Below are 17,254 nucleotides of genomic sequence, written 5' to 3'. Positions count from 1 at the left end.
TCAAAGTTTTCCATACCATAGTTAAATATTATTCCACCACGTCAAGCTAGCTCAATGTATCCCCTGAATACCTTGCCTTATCTCGCAGCATTACCAAGGTATACATTAGCCTCATCGCAACACCCAGTTCCAAAATAGTATCTCTATCTAGGAGCCCTAGGTGAGTCAAAAACTCATGCCCCTCTACTTGCACCACTCCCTGGTAGATGAGGCCTAGGTTAGGAAATAAGGGTGGATGTGCCCTAGTCTTTGAAGCCAGCACTCTCTTTCCCGATCGCTCCATTGGCTATGGAAAAGATAAATTGCTGATGGCCCGATTTTGGCCATGATGCCTTTCCAGCTCCACTTGAGCCTCAACATTTTCCCTAGCCTCCCAATCATCTTGTACAACCATTATAGCCACTTAGGCCCCTCGGCTCAATGGTGACGACTCTGGAATCTCTCCTTCCTTAGCAGCCCTGTTACGTGTGGGGGGAATGGCGAAAGGTCTATCGTAGAGAAATTGAAAAAATTCTCTAAAAGTTGGTCCATATAAATTCTCAAGGAGCTAGGACCCTCACCATCTGTCCTAACCCTTCTGTTCTTCTGGGCTTGTAAAGATTCCTCTCCCCCAGCCTCTCCCAAAAATGAGGCTAGGGTCATCGAAAGTTGTGTCCTTTAAAGGGCCTCTTGCACCCGTCGTTTTGATTCCTACTGCCTGGCCCGTGTCGTTCTCTGAAGCCGCCTCATCTCTACACATTCAATCAAATCATCAGTGTAGCCATTGAATATTAATATTTAAAAAGTTTTAAAGTGCAAAGTAAAAAGATAAGGTCAAGGTGAGCACCCCTAGGGTTTGACTCCCCTTCCTTCTTCATCTTCTCTAGCCACATCCAAATTCCCTATAATATCCACCTCTTTATCATCTCTCTCACATTCCTCTCTTCTCCGTCTCTCATTATCATCTAACAAAAAACATGAGGAGGACAAGACCATCTGAGTTTGAACAGGTTCTGAAGGACAAGCGCCATTGCGCCCTTCAACAATCATTCATCTAGCCTTAATAAGATGTGTATCATCTATTAAATCCAATAAAATTACTAAGCCTTCTTCAGCCATTTTATTGATATCATCTTGGTGATCATTCACCAATGAATCTACTTACGCCCAATCGCACCTTGCGCTCCTTAATCTCTCGATGTGCTAATATCATGACGACCCTAATGTCTTGTAGGCGGTGTGATCACTATCCACCTAGTTTCAAAATCATCTATCTTTTGAGATCCACCTCCAAACAATTTAATCCTAAAATGTGTACGCTAGAGGGACACAAATTCCTTCTCCCCTCTTATAGTGCGAGTGCAATAAAGGCAGTGTAATAAGGATGTTATAGGTTCCACCCCCTGCTCCTTTCACAAAACAAAAAAATCCACTAGCACGGCAGAGCCATTCGAATGCAACTAGGTTGGCACTAATATTTCCTCCCTTAAAAATTGCATCCCAAATGGGTGTAAGGGAATGCTAAGTCTTGCTCGCAAACTATCTAAATGTATCGCTACATCTCCTCTCCTAATAGTAGTAGTAAACTCTCCTCCCCTAGGACCCCTTGGTTTCCATGACTTAGGGATACAGAATGATCGCACAAGGTCTTTAGCGTGTTTGCAATTTACAACCAAGGGTCTCATCCGTGGGTAGATGATAATATTAATAAAAGGTTGTTCATAATCCATTTTACCTCAAAGCGATGTATTTTTCAACAAGAATGAGTCTTCTGGAGAAGCAAAAAACTCCTAGGGCTGGGCAAAGGTCTTCGGGACAAAGAGGAGTCTTTGGGAGCTCTAGATGACTCAGGCTCTTCGGGGTAAAAGTGTGGACCATTCAAGACCACCATCTATTTATAATCACAGCCTTCGATAGGCCAAGCGTCATGAGTCCCCCGGAGACTCTCCCCCAATGAACTAGTAGGCACTCACTTATATTTTATTTTTCTTTTTGCCTTTCAACCCAAGGATAGAGTAGGGAGCTATTGTTGTGGGGTGCCCTAAAATTTTCTTAAGTTTCAAAGCAATTTCCAAGTTTATTCTTCCCAGACAGTCTCTAAGATAAAAGCCTCCTGAACCCCCAATGGGTCCTTCGGGATCAACCTAGCATGCATATTTTCACCCAAGTCCAAGGACACCCTTTGGGGTCTCCAAGACCTAAGCCAACTGGTGGCCCGAAGCCCTCTTTAGGGCCACTAAGAGATAGCTATCGGGGTGCCCCACTCTGTAGACTTCTTCAGGCCATCCGACCTCCCTAAGGCACTCCTTAGAGGAGTCTTTTAACTCAATTGTGGGTCCCACCACTTCGTCTATAAATACTCACCTTTTCGAAGCCAAACGAACCTTTTTGGGATCCTCCCTCCTGTATGAAGAATCGAACCCTATTTTTCTTGAGACTAGGTGGATAGTGATCACACCACCCATGGGACACCGAGGTTGTCATGATATTGGTGCACCAAGAGATTGAGGAGCGCAAGGTGCGATTGAGCAGAAGTAGAATCATTGGTGAAGGACTACTAAGATGATATCAATAAACTAGCCAAATGAGGCCCAATAGCTTTATTGGATTTAACAAATGATACATTTCTTATTGAGGTTAGATGGATGATTGTTGAAGGGCACGATGGTGCTGGTCATTCAGAACTTGTTCAAACTAAGATATACATGTCCTCCACATCTTCTTCATTAGATGATGACGAGAGAGGGGGAGAAGCGAGGAATTTGAGGGAGATGATGAAGAGGTGGATATTATAGGGAATTTGGATGTGGCCAGAGAGAAGGAAGAAGGGCTTAAAGGGGAGTCAGACCCTAGGAGTACTCACCCTGACCCTTATCTTTTTACTTTGCGCTTTAAAACTTTTTAAATATTAATATTCAATGGTTGTACTAATGATTTGATTGAATGTGTAGAGATGAGATGGCTTCAGAGAGCAGCACAGGCTAGGCAGTAGGAATCAAAACGACGAGAGCAAGAGGCCCTTCAAATGACACTAATTAATTGCTTAAACTTGATTATTTCTATCTTGTATTCACCTATTCCCATTAAATAAATGTGTTAAATTGTCATTTAACCATGTTTTGTAGGCATTATCCAGATTTGAGGCAAGATATCCAGATATAAGACTGAAGCTCACTCATATTTGGATACCTAAGTTAGGCATATTTGGATATGGGGTAGAAAGGAAGCATATTCGGATACCCAATGAAGCTTATTCAGATATGGGGAAGGAATATTTTGATATATGCAAAGGTATCCGAATACAAGAGAGAAGCCTAAGCACAAACATCCGGATACAAGCCCATGTATTCGGATACCTTCTAAAGGCCATTTCAGAGACTTTGTGAGAAGAACATGGTGGCACCCGATCGTAAATTCTCACCAAATGATGGGTCGTTTGTAGCAAAAGATAATCCTATAAATTCACACTGTCGTCTACGATTTGGGGGATTCGAAGAGGAATTTGCAGAATAATTTTCCAAAAATCCAAATCTAGGGTTTACAGTAATAAAGAGATAGGAGTAGGCCATTCTTCAAATTCTGTTCTTCATACTTATGTTATTTCATTGCTGTTATTTTTTATTGTGTTTCTATCTTTCCTTTCTAGTTGTTCAGAGGATATGTTTACGATACATTGCTATGTTATTTTTGTTTGTATTGATGTTCTTATTTCTCCATTAACTAGAGTTGGTGTTTATGATTTATTGCAATCTATCTACTGCATCAGTCACTGCCTCTCTTCATTTTCAATTAAACAGAGCGATCTTATCTTCTGCATTTACCGTTCGTGTTTGATTTCATTTCCTGTTAGATTAATCATTTGAGTAACATTTGAAGATGTGTGGCTAAATCCATACTTGGGCCATGGCAAGGACAGTATCCGGTGCTACTGATTTCCTAAGGAAGCCGAACTTCGAATGCATAAACATAAGTTTTATTTAGCCTGAGTAGTGTTTGTATATTGGATCTTTGAGTTTTGATTAGAGCGTAAGCCTAACTTAGAGTCTCCATATCATGTATGGAGTTTACTAGAACTGAAAATGTTATCATACCCAAACTCAAATGAGCAATTTGTATTCACCTGTTTTGCATGTTAATCACATTTCAATTTATAGTGATTGGTTAACTTAGAATCTCCCATATCATGTATGAAGATTGCTAAACCTAAAATTATCATTATCTTGGAATGTATTGGCTTGGCAAAACCTCAAGCTTAGTTCAGATTGACATTACCGTTTATCAATCTATTTGGGAAATAGTTGGATTGACACCGAAATTGTCTTGACCCAAGATTACCTGTAATGATCGAAAATTTAAAATTTCCATACCAAATAAATTCTTTTATTCCTACACAATATTTTGATACTAACCTCCTTTCACAATAGCAGAAGCAAACTGATTAAAAATATGCATTTCACGGGGTGAAAGTGCATATAACCGTTAATACATACCTCAGGGTAGCATTATACTAAAACATATCAATAACCATAATAAAACATAAAAGCATCACCCCTATCTCCAACACACCCTCGAGATCTTGTCAGTTGGGAGAGCCTCGTACACGTCGATATCGGCAAGGATCTGACACCACTAAACTTGACGTCGAACTTTCCCTTCCTTAATCTGGAATGATGTTAAAACAACGTGAGCCACAAGGCTCAGCAAGCATATTTGAAATAAAGGAGGCATCAATTACCATGACTAACATTAACAAGGCTTCTCATATTCATTCTCACGTCATGTCAAAAGTTATTGCATGTATTCATCATACTTTACATTACATGCCCATGCAAGGTCCCATATCATAATGTTACACATGCACATGCTCAATAAAATACAAATAGCTCTTAGGTTCACACATGCACATGCACATCTAATATCATATATAACATCAAAGCCCATAATACTCATTGACCATACGTCACCCTCTTTGGCATGGTAGCACAGGCCTAACCTGCCCGGACGTCACCGGCACAGCGATAGTAGTGCCCTCGCTTAGCGATCGAGGGGACAAATACCCATTATATGTATATATACATGCGTAGTTGTCCCCTCGGCCTTTGAGCGAGGGCACTGCTATCACTGTGCCAGTGACGTCCGAGCAAGTTAGGCGTGTGCTGTCATACCAAAGAGGGTGACGCATGGTCAATGGGTATTATGGGCTTTGATGTTATATATGATATTAGATGTGCATGTGCATGTGTAACATTAGTGTTAAAAAATGCAGCCTAGACGGCTATCTAGGCGTTCAGCAACCTTAGCTCCCCCGATTAAGGTTTGCTCGGCACCCTTAGGCGCCGGGCCATATTAATCTGGCCATGGCGGCGGCTAGCTGCATGGGTCACCGCCTAGGTCGCGCACGACCTTTCCCTTCTTTATTTCCCCTTTCCCTTCTTTATTTTCCTTTACCCTTTCTCTCTCTGGTTGTTCGTCTCGGGTCATTTCTCTCTCTCTCTCTCTCTCTCTTGCCGTCGCCGCCGATCTCTCTCTCGTCGCTACTAATCTCATCTGTTGGTCGTCCTTTCTCGTCACCGATCTTGTCTTCCTCTGGTATGTATCCATCTTCCTCCACCTCCATTGGCAATTGCAAGCAACAACGCAAGCTTGCTGCTCCTTGCTGCAACATCGAGTCTCGTCAGTTTAATATTTGCTCACACCCCAGTCATCTCTTTGCTACTGCCTTTGTTATTTAATTTATTTTAATATTTGTTAATGCACTGCACAACAAGCTTTGTTGTGCCTTTTAGAACACTGTGTAACATTATGATATGAAATCTTGCATGGGCATGTAATGTAAAGTATAATGAATACATGCAATAACTTATGACATGACGTGAGAGCGAATATGAGAAGCCTTGCTAATGCTAGTTGTGGTAATTAATGCCTCCTTTATTTCAAATATACTTACTGAGCCTTATGGCTCACGTTATTTTAATATAATTCTAGATTAAGGAAAGGAAAGTTCGAGGTTAAGTTTAGTGGTATCAAATCTTTGCCGATATTAACGTGTACGGGGCTCTCTGTTAGAGTAGTTTAAATATCATGTTCTTTCTCTCAACTATATGTATGTTGTTCTTTGTATTTTCAGTTAGCCTTTTCAGTTAGCTTATTTCTGTTAGCGGCTGCCTATGTGTTTCTTGTTATAAGTGGTTGAGCTGTCTATTTAAAGGCAGCTCATCTTCCAAATCTATAGAGGCTTGATTATTCTTCTATCAGCTGAAATCTATCTTTCATTTTCTCTGGTTTTATTTCTGCCCTAGTAGTTTCTTTGCATGGTATTAGAGCTTCGATTCGAAATAATCGATGGCCTCTAATCAAGCTCTTGATTCTTCCTCGTCTCTCTCTCTCCCTCTCCTCGTTATTCCTCTTTGTTATCGACTGGATCTCAATCGAATTTCTCGTCTGTTGCTAAGGCGTTGAATTTCATTCCGATTAAACTCAATTCCAGCAATTATATGTTTTTGGAAAGCACAAGTTCTTGCTACGGTGCGTGCCTTCGATCTGGTGTCGTTTCTCAATAAAACGACACCTCCTATGAAGTTTATGGCTACTTCCAATGGTGAAGAAATGGAAGTTAATCCAGCATATTTGAGCTGGATTCGATCCGACCAGCTTCTATTAGGATGGCTGTTCTCAACAATCGATCAAGAGGTCCTTGCTCAGGTGATTCATAGTGAGTCATTGGCTGAGGTATGGAGTATTTTAGAAAATTTGTACTCATGCCAAACTATAGCCAAATCCTTTCAATTAAAACAGCAGTTAAGATCTATGAAAAAGGACTCTCTATCTATAAATGATTTCATTCTCAAGATTAAAATAGTTGGACACACTTTGGCAGCAATAGGTGAACCACTGAATGATAAAGAATTATTGCTTGCAATTCTTAATGGCTTAGATCAAGAGTATGAGATAGTTGTGAGCCTTATTACATATCAAATGGATGAGATCGATTTGGAAAAGGTACAATATCTGTTATTGATGTATGAACAAAGACTTTCAGTCAAAAACTCCACTGTCAATTTTGATTCGGTCTCTACTATGCATGTAAATGTGGCTTCAATGCTGTCTGCTTAGAATTATAATTTTAGTAACACTCGAGGAGGTTCGTCTCAGCGAGGGAATGGATATGGTAATAGAGGAGGAGGAAAAGGTCGAGGTAGGAATTCAAATAGGAGAATTTACTGTCAATTGTGTGGTAAGCTAGGCCACTTTGTGGATTGATGTTATCATCGATTTGATAAAACATTCCAGTGGCCATCAAACACAAGTTTTGGCAGATCTGATGGTGGTAATCCAACACAGTTTATTACTCAACCTCAGTTTATGAATCAAACTCCTTCAAGAGCTTACGTGGCCTCCTTTAGTCATTCTAACGGGGTCTACACTAATGATATGGCTTCAACACAAGGCACTCACTATGGTAGTTCTTCTAATTCTTTCACATCTGACAACTTTACAGCTTCTCCTTCTCTTCCCGATTCAAACTGGTTTGTTGACTCTAGAGCAACTAATCACATCACCTCCAACCTTAATAACCTCTCTTTACATGCTCCATACACTCGTGGCGACAAAGTTGTTGTTGGCAATGGTAAGCAACTTCCTATTAATCATGTTGGCACCAGTTATTTGCAATCTCAACCAAATTTAGTCCTTCCATTATCTAATGTTCTTCATGTTCCTAGTATGAAGAAAAATCTGATTAGTGTATCTCTGCTTACTCATGACTATAATGTGGTAGTTGAATTTGATTCCAATGTTTGTTTGATTAAGGACAAGGCTTCCGAACTGGTGCTGCTTCGGGGACACCTTAAGGATGGGCTTTATCGGTTGACTCCAGCATCTTGCTCTGCTGGTGCCAGCATTCCTGCTTCATCCCTAGACACTTCTTTAGTTTCTTCTGTTTTTCCTTCAAAAACATGTAATAAACTAGCTACATGTACATGGTTAAACTCATTTTGTCATGAGTTCCCACATGCTGTAAATGTTGTTCAGCACACTCAAATTTGTCAACAATGGCATGATAAGTTGGGACATCCTTCAATAAATGTACTCAGGTCTATATTGAATAAAATGGGAATTTCTTGCTCAGGTTCCGATTTGTCCTTTTGTGATTCTTGTAAGATTGGAAAGTTAAGTCAGCTTCCTTTTTCAAGTCATGACATCACTGCAGTTAAACCCTTGGAATTAATTTATTCTGATCTCTGGGGACCAACCCCTATTTTGTCTATAGAAGCTATAGGTACTACATCATCTTTGTTGATGCATACACTCGATATACTTGGATCTATCCCCTAAAGCTTAAATCAGATGCTTTGTCTGCATTTACTGTCTTTCATAAGTTTGCAAAACTTCAATACAACACTAAGCTTAAGGCTTTGCAAACTGATAATGGAGGGGAATTTCGAGCTTTCTTACCTTATCTTCGAACTCATGGCATCCAATCTAGATTTACTTGTCCACATACTCATCAGCAGAATGGTGTAGCCAAACGTAAACACAGACACATCGCTGAAATGGGATTAACATTGTTGTCTCGTGCTTGTATGCCTCTTCGATTTTGGGTGGAATCCTTTCAAACAGCAGTTCATCTTATTAACTTCCTTCCTTCTTCTTCTCTCAAGTCTTTGACACCATTTGAACTGCTATATAATAAACAACCTAATTACTTCATTCTTCAACCTTTTGGTTATGCTTGTTTTCCCTTTCTTTGTCCATATAATCAACATAAGTTTGATTTTCATTCAGCCAAATGTGTTTTTCTTGGCTATAGTCATACTCAAGCTGGTTACAAGTGCTTGCATCCATCTGGGAGAGTGTATGTGTCTCGGCATGTCCATTTTAATCCTAGCGATTTTCCTTGTCCTTCTTTGTTTACTCCTTCTTCAGTGTCTTCATCACCTATTTCTCATGAATATTCTACTGCATTTCTAGAACCTATTTTCACTCGCTCTAATTCTTCATGATGTCCCTTGGTTACATCAGCTCCGGTCCCCACACAGTCTAATAGTCAAATAGATGTCTCCTCTCCTATTATAGAACACTTACAACAGTTGCCATCTAATCCAGCTTCTACATTTATCTTTGTGCCCTGTCCTATATCTACCTCCGCACCTCAATCTAAACCTAAGCCCTCCAAACCTGTTCCTGCTCCCTCTTTTCATCCTATGGTCACCCGATCCAAGTCCAAACAGTTAGTTGCTTCTTCTCCTCATGTCTTAGTGAGTTCCGTTGAACCTAATTCTATTAGTGAGGCCCTTTTAGACTCACGATGGGTTCATGCCATGAATGAAGAATATACAGCCTTACAGAAAAATCATACTTGGGATTTGGTTCCTATGTCTAAGGATATGAATCTGGTTGGCTGTAAGTGGGTGTTTAGAGTGAAGTATAATGCAGATTGTTCTATTCTTAAGTACAAAGCCAGGCTAGTTGCTAAGGGATTTCATCAAACTCAGGGTGTAGATTATGCTGAAACCTTTAGTCTGGTTGTTAAGGCACCAACCATTCATGTTTTGTTTGCTTTGGCAGCTACCTGATGCGGTCACCAATCAAGACTCGACCCAAGGCTGACCCAACCAAACCAGAACAGTATCACCAAAATAGTAATGCCATAATGTTATTTTAATACTTCTCAGGTTTTAGAATTCTACTTGATTTAGGATTCTATTTCATGTTTCTACTTGATTTAGGATTCTACTTCATGTTTGATTAGGATTTTATTTTTATTAGGATTCTAGTTAACTTTTATATATGATTTATTTCTATTATGATTCTAGTTGGATTTTGTTTTCCAAATATTATATGGATTTGGATTAGCTAAATACTATAAATATGCCTAGGATCTAGAGTTTGTAATCAAGTTTTAATCAATCAAATTTCAGCAACCTATTTGGGTTTTCTTAGCAAAACAGTCTTGTTTTTGCGTTTTCTTAAAAGCCAAGCTTCGGCCATTGAAGTTTTCTCTTTCAAGAGTTTATTTTGGTGTGTTTTTTCACACACGCGCTACAAGCTGCGTCAGGTGGTATCAGAGCGGTTAATCAACCAATCAGATGGCCAATCTTGAAGGTAACGGTAGCAACCAGCCTCGTGACGGTGATCAGGGGTTGTCCGCAGTTTGGAGAGTAATCGAAGAACAGCGGGAAGTAACTCGTACTATCCAGCAGCGATTGGAGCAACATAGCAACCAATTGGGCACCTTACTACGAGTTGATGATGACAGGAACCTGAATAATGGGGTGAATCAAGCCGGAGCGGGAAAACCACCCATTAATCATGTCCTTGTTAATCCTAGAAGACCAGTGATTGAAGATAGCGATGAGGAGGATGATATTGGTCGAGCAATAGCTAACCCTGGTGGTAGAGGGGTTAGGAGAAATCCGCATCAGCACAACCACTGGGGCAACGATGAGTATAAACTAAAAGTTGATATTCCTACCTTTAGTGGAGATCTTGATATTGAGGGGTTCTTGGATTGGATCACTGAAGTTGACCGTTTTTTCGAATACATGGAGATCCCAAATGAACGACAAGTAAAGTTAGTGGCTTACAAGTTGAAAGGCGGTGCATCTATTTGGTGGGAGCGATTAAGAGAAACGAGATTGAGGGAAGGCCGACTGCTAGTTCAGACATGGAGATGAATGAAGCAACTGTTAAGAGGTAGGTTTTTGCCCCCTGACTATGAACAATATATGTTTGAAGCTTATCAAAGATGTGCACAGGGAATGAAGAGTGTGAATAAATATACCTCTGAGTTTCTGTGATTGGCGGAGAGAAACCAATTGTCAGAAAGTGACAATCAACAAGCAGCTCGTTACTTGAATGGATTGAAGCCTGCTATTCGTGATAAAATTGGGGTTCAGATGGTTCTGAGTGTGCAAGAAGCAAGGAACTTAACTTTAAAAGCTGAGTTAATGTTGAGTGAGAGATCTCGTAATGACAACTATCATCGGTATAGTGGGAATGAAAATAAACAACCAGCTTTTGATAAAGGCAAGTTGGTTCAAAGAGCACAACCCTCCAATCCACCCCATACAGTCAACCCTAATAAGGCTACAACGGGGGAAAACATTCGAGGTACTACTTCTAATCTTCCAAAATCCCCTAATCCTTATGCAAAGCCTATTCTTTTAAAATGTTTCAAGTGCAATGAGGTTGGGCATCGATCTAGTGATTGTCCAAGGAGGAAAACAGTTAACATTGTAGAAAAGGAAAAGGAAGATGTTACTGAAGATGAAGTATATTGCGGGCCTGATAGGGAGGATGACGAAGAAGATTATGGACATGGGCAATATACTTGTGTAGTGAGGAAGTTAATGTTATCTCAAAAGAATGAAGATACTACTCAACAGCATAAGCTTTTTCGCACAAGGTGTACGGTGAAAGGAAAAATCTTTAAGTTAATTATTGATAGTGGAAGTCAGGAGAACATCATAGGAAGAGACGTGGTGGCAAAGATGCAGTTAACTCCTGAAAAACATTCAAGCCCTTACATGATTGGATGGATCAAAGAAGTTGGTGGCATAAATGTGGATGAACGTTGCAGGGTGCCTTTAAGTACTCCGATGAAGTCTATTGTGATATTGTTGATATGGATGCTTGCCATATTTTATTTGGGAGGCCTTGGCAATTTGATATGGATGCTAAGCACTCAGGTAGGAAGAACACATATCAGCTTGAGAAAGAAGGTGTGCGTTATACTTTGTTACCCATAGTGGAAAAGAATCAAACCAAAGCTTCTAAAGTGGAGCTTGATTTCGAAGATTATGTTGTCCCAGCAACCTCAACGTTTGCAAACTCAGGTCTGATTTATGCTGCTAACATGATAGAAACTCAAAGGTTATTGACTCATACTGGGGTATTTTCCAGTCCCGATGGCTCAAGCATTGCCTCGCAACCTAAGGATGGTGGTGTTTCTTCTGATCGACTTGCGACTGTAAAGGAGATGGAGGTCATGGTAGCAAATCCTTCTACAGTTTATTCAAGCTCTGGCATGGTTGAATCTAAGGCAATAAAAACATATTCACCTTTGCAATTGCAAAAGCAAGATGGTCACATGGGTCTCTTTGTGGATAGGGGTGTTGGATCTCCTAGGCTAGTTAACTCAACTGCTGTTATAGCTGATCAAGTGCTTAGACCAAAAAATGATTCAAGCATCAATATTTTAAGTGATGGAGAGACTGCTGGTAGTCGTGGAATAAGCTTTTATTCGAAACAGTTGCAAAATAATACTTTTCCAGGTAAAAAAAATCTACAGATGAATTCGGAAGCTGTTGAGGAGTCAAAATCAAGAAAGCTGGTAAAAAAGGACCTATGATAAAATTTACCATATTAGAAAAGCACTCAAGATGGAATGTTCAACGTCCTCAATCTAACAGTAATAATACAGTGGAGGCAGATGGAAACAAACATGGCGATGATTGGACCCATGCCAACCCAGATATGGCTAAGAATGGGAGGAATGTCTTTGCTCATGTTCCCTTAGCAAAAAATTTCATGCGGTTCAGGAAAATGTCAAGCAACAGTTGCACAAATAAGAAGTACAAGGCGACAGCTGACAAGCATAGGAAGCACAAGTTATTTGAGATTGAAGATGAAGTCATGATATTCTTGAAGAAGGAACAGATTCCAGCAGGAAAGCAAAACAAGTTCAAATCAAAGAAATATGGTCATTACAAGATTACGAAGAAGACCAATGATAATGCTTATGTTGTGGATTTGCCTAATCATATGGGTATTTCCAAACATTCAATGTGGCTAATCTCTCTTCGTACTTATCGGATGTGGATTTGTCTAAATAGAATCAAAATTTGAGGTCGAATTTTTTCTCAAGTGAAGGTGAATGATGCGGTCACCAATCAAGACTCGGCCCAAGGCTGACCCAACCAAACCAGAACAGTATCACCAAAATAGTAATGCCATAATGTTATTTTAATACTTCTCAGGTTTTAGAATTCTACTTGATTTAGGATTCTATTTCATGTTTCTACTTGATTTAGGATTCTACTTTATGTTTGATTAGGATTTTATTTTTATTAGGATTCTAGTTAACTTTTATTTATGATTTATTTCTATTATGATTCTAGTTGGATTTTGTTTTCCAAATATTAGATGGATTTGGATTAGCTAAATACTATAAATATGCCTAGGATCTAGAGTTTGTAATCAAGTTTTAATCAATCAAATTTCAGCAACCTATTTGAGTTTTCTTAGCAAAACAGTCTTGTTTTTGCGTTTTCTTGAAAGCCAAGCTTCGGCCATTGAAGTTTACTCTTTCAAGAGTTTATTTTGGTGTGTTTTTTCACACACGCGCTACACGCTGCGTCACTACCTATGGTTGAGACATCCAACAAGTTGATGTAAATAATGCTTTTCTCAATGGAGACTTAAATGAAGCAGTTTATATGGTCCAACCTGAGGGATTTGTTAGTTCTCAGTTCCCTACACATGTTTGCAAGTTGCAAAAGTCTTTATATGGACTTAAGCAGGCTTCTCGAGCCTGGTATATGAAGCTGAGGACAACGTTACAGTCGTGGGGATTTATTCGTGCTGTATCAGATGCATCTTTGTTTGTTAAGAAGACTGCTAGTTACGTGCTTTATGTGTTGATCTATGTTGATGATATTCTACTCACTGGTTCTAATAATGATGCACTTAAATCATGTATTAGAGCTTTGGACACACATTTCGCTCTTAAGACTCTTGGTTCAGTGAACTATTTTTTGGGTTTTGAAGCTTATAGAGACAGCAGTGGTATCTACTTAACTCAGACTAAGTATGTTCTTGACTTACTAAAAAAGGCTGCTATGCATGATAGCAAGCCATGTGATACTTCTATGGCTACTGGAGTTTCTTTAACAGATGAAGGAGAACTATTTTTCAATACTTGACATATACTCGCCCGTACATAGCTTTTACAGTTAACAAGCTTAGTTAATTTTTGTCTTGTCCTAAGGTGCAGCATTGGTTGGCTTGTAAGCGTCTTCTTCGATACCTAATGGGCACAGTTGGCTTGGGTTTGGTTTTCTCTCCATCTCAAGATGGTTTGTCCTTACAAGTGTACACGGATGCAGACCATGTTGGCTGCAAGGTGACTCGTCGCTCTACCAGTGGCTTTTGTGTTTATTTTGGCAAGAATCTCATTGTTTGGGGTTCCAAGAAACAGACTGTTGTTACTAGGTCTGTAGGAGAGGCTGAATATCGCGCTATTGCCTTGGGTATGACTAAGTTGATGTGGCTGAAAACATTGTTTCAAGAGCTAGGCTACCCATGTGTTGTTGTTCCTATTGTGTGGAGTGATAACTTAGCTGCCAAAAGCATGTCCAAGAATCCAATTTTTCATTCTCGAACCAAACATATTGAAGTTGATGTTCACTTTGTTCGCGAGAAAGTGGAGAATGGTGAAGTAGAGGTTAGGTATGTTCCTACAGCTAGTCAAGTGGTTAATATACTTACAAAAGGACTGCTTAGAGACAGGTTTAAGTTTCTACGAGCAAAACTTGGTTTGGTATTATCTCTTGTTCATGCTGGTTCTACAGATGCTGCTACATTCTCCACACTTGATCACTCAACTTCTATGGAGTCTAATTTGAGGGGAAGTGTTAGAGTAGTTTAAATATCATGTTCTTTCTCTCACTATATGTATGTTGTTCTTTGTATTTTCAGTTAGCCTTTTCAGTTAGCTTATTTTTGTTAGCGGCTGCCTATGTGTATCTTGTTATAAGTGGTTGAGCTGTCTATTTAAAGGCAACTCATCTTCCGAATCTATAGAGGCTTGATTATTCTTCTATCAGCTGAAATCTATCTTTCATTCTCTCTGGTTTTATTTCTGCCCTAGTAGTTTCTTTACACTCTCCCAATCGACTAGATCCTGAGGGTGTGTTAGAGATAGGGGTGTTGGTTTCATGTTTTATTATGGTTATCAATATGTTTTAGTATAGTTCTACCCTGAGGTATGTATTAACGGTTATGTGCACTTCCATCCCGTGAAATGTGTATTTTTAATCAGTTTGCTTCCACTGTTGTGAAATGAGATTGGTATTAGAATATTGTGTAGGAATAAAACAATTTATTTGGTATGGAAATTTTTGGTTGTTACATTACCTATATTCAACATCAGTTTAGTTCATTTCTATATTTAACATTAGTTTAGTTTAATTCGAAATCAGCTTATTCCAACATATTCTTCTCAACTCAAATGTTATGATACGTTCATTTTCTTCCATAAATAATCTCTGGTGAATCTACCTGGACTCATCTAGAAAATTAAATTGTGCTACACGTACACTCGTACACTGGCGATTATAAATGCATCACCCCTGTTTTGATAAATTAGTTCTTGTTTTGATAAATTAAGTTTTGCAGGGTGATTGGTGTAACAGACACAACTGTTAGCAACCCTGGCCCCATTTTTAGGAGAGGTTGGGGGAGAGAAATCTTTACAAGCCTGAAGAAATAAGTGGGCTAAGACAGATGGCGAGGGTCCTAGTCGGTAAGAATTTCTATGGACTAACTTTCAGGGGATTTTTTAATTTCTCTACGAAAAACCTTCCGCCATTCCCCCCCACATGTTGACAAGGCCACCATGCAAAGATGGAGAGATTCTAGAGCTGTCACCATTAAGCTTAGGGACCCAAGTGGCTGTTCAAGATAAATAGGAAGTTAGAGAAAATATTGAGGCTCAAGCAGAGCTTGAAAGGTATCATGGCCAAAATCAGGCCATTAGCAACTAAGAAAAGGGATCTTTCCTCCCGCATGAAGAATGTGATCCTCCATTCCATTATACTTGGGTAGATGTGGAAGTTTAAACTTGGGAGAAAGAGCATGGTCGAGCACATCCTGGGAAAAGGTACTCGTCATAAACGCGCATCATCAAAAATTGCTCCAGCAACCTTCTTTTCAACAACATCTTCAATTAGTTTCTTAATTTTTGCCCCCCACGAGGTTGGAAGGGATCCTGGTCAGACATTCATTTCGAGCTTGTGGGCGAAAGATGTGTTTGCCACCTTTCTTCTCACATAAGGCCTTTCCCAACGTTCTTTCGTTGTTTTTCATATTAGGTCCTTGCAGTAGGGTTTAGCTGTTGCGACTTCGATTGAGCCAACAATGTTTGCTGATGAGGCACTAATGTGAACACCACCCGAAGGGGTTTGAGCTTTTGAGGCTGGTAGGAGCATGCACAATAAACTAGATAGTTGTTGCAGAGTTTTTATCTTCTCTTCGTCACTCTTCTTTAACTCTTCATATCTTTATCTTCGTTCCAATTTTTGAAATTCCTCAAGGGAAACCGTAAAGGATTTACTTGTTCCAGTACTCGACCATACTTAGAGCTTCTAGGGTAAGTTGGCTTTGGGATTTAAGGCACGAGGGTTGTGTGTGTGAAGGGTGATGGGGATGTTTGTTCTGCGGACAAGTCTTGTACTATGGGGTGTTGACCACCAGCCACTCGGCTTTCTTGTCCTCTTTGGGGTGTTGTTAGCTTTGGAGGGGGGGTCTAGCAAATGCTCTCCTATGGTTGCTTTGCATTGAGATCATTTAGTTCAGATAAACCTCGTTCATCTAGCCATATATCAATGTCTATTAGGCCAATTCCCACATACTACATCAAATTTTTGTTGGCTAACTACAACAATTAAATTTATTTATCTTGATATCAATCAGAATAGAGTTCTTCACCACGACAGAAGGTCCGAGATGCCATGAGTGAGGTTAAACGGATTTAAAACGGGTTGAAGCCGGAACCCAAAGAGGCAAGAACTCGGATTGGTCCTCGAGGGCTTTCAGATGGACTTTCAGGGAGCTAAGACAAAGGGAACCTCGATGGGTCTTCGAGAGGCAAGGTTTCTGATCCTTCGAGTGAGCTAGGATGGGACTTATCCTGTGGTCACAAATAAAAGTCAAAAAGGCACGCGGGCCCACAGATGACAAAATTAGACAATAGACCAAAGTATGATGTATGATACAAGTGTATGTCTCTATTTTGTGTCCCAAATAGGTATTTAAGTTCTCGGATGGGTTCTAGAGAGAGACTAAGTGATGACCAACTAGTTTGAGAGGGTGTCGGGGCAGAGGTATGAAAAAAGTCTAGACGATTAGTCGAGCCAAAAAGATCCAAATTACCTTCGAAGAAACGAGTATTTATAGATGAAATGGTGGAATGCACGGTTGAGCTGGAAGACTCTTTTAGGATGTTCATTAGGAAAGCCAAAAGGCCTGAAGAAGTTTTCAAGGTGAGGCACTC

At 39.8% G+C, this 17,254-nt stretch overlaps 1 protein-coding gene across 3 annotated transcripts in view; it reads right to left on the bottom strand.

Annotated features, from left to right (window-relative positions):
- The window catches only part of LOC127807426 (uncharacterized), a 44,843-nt gene that overhangs the window by 27,082 nt on the left and 507 nt on the right, over nucleotides 1–17,254 (bottom strand). The gene's annotated exons all lie outside the window — the stretch shown is intronic.

The sequence above is a fragment of the Diospyros lotus genome, chromosome 8 (assembly GCF_014633365.1).
Source record: "Diospyros lotus cultivar Yz01 chromosome 8, ASM1463336v1, whole genome shotgun sequence".
Classification (NCBI taxonomy): Eukaryota; Viridiplantae; Streptophyta; class Magnoliopsida; order Ericales; family Ebenaceae; genus Diospyros; species Diospyros lotus.
This window is presented reverse-complemented; position numbering and strand designations above follow the sequence as displayed.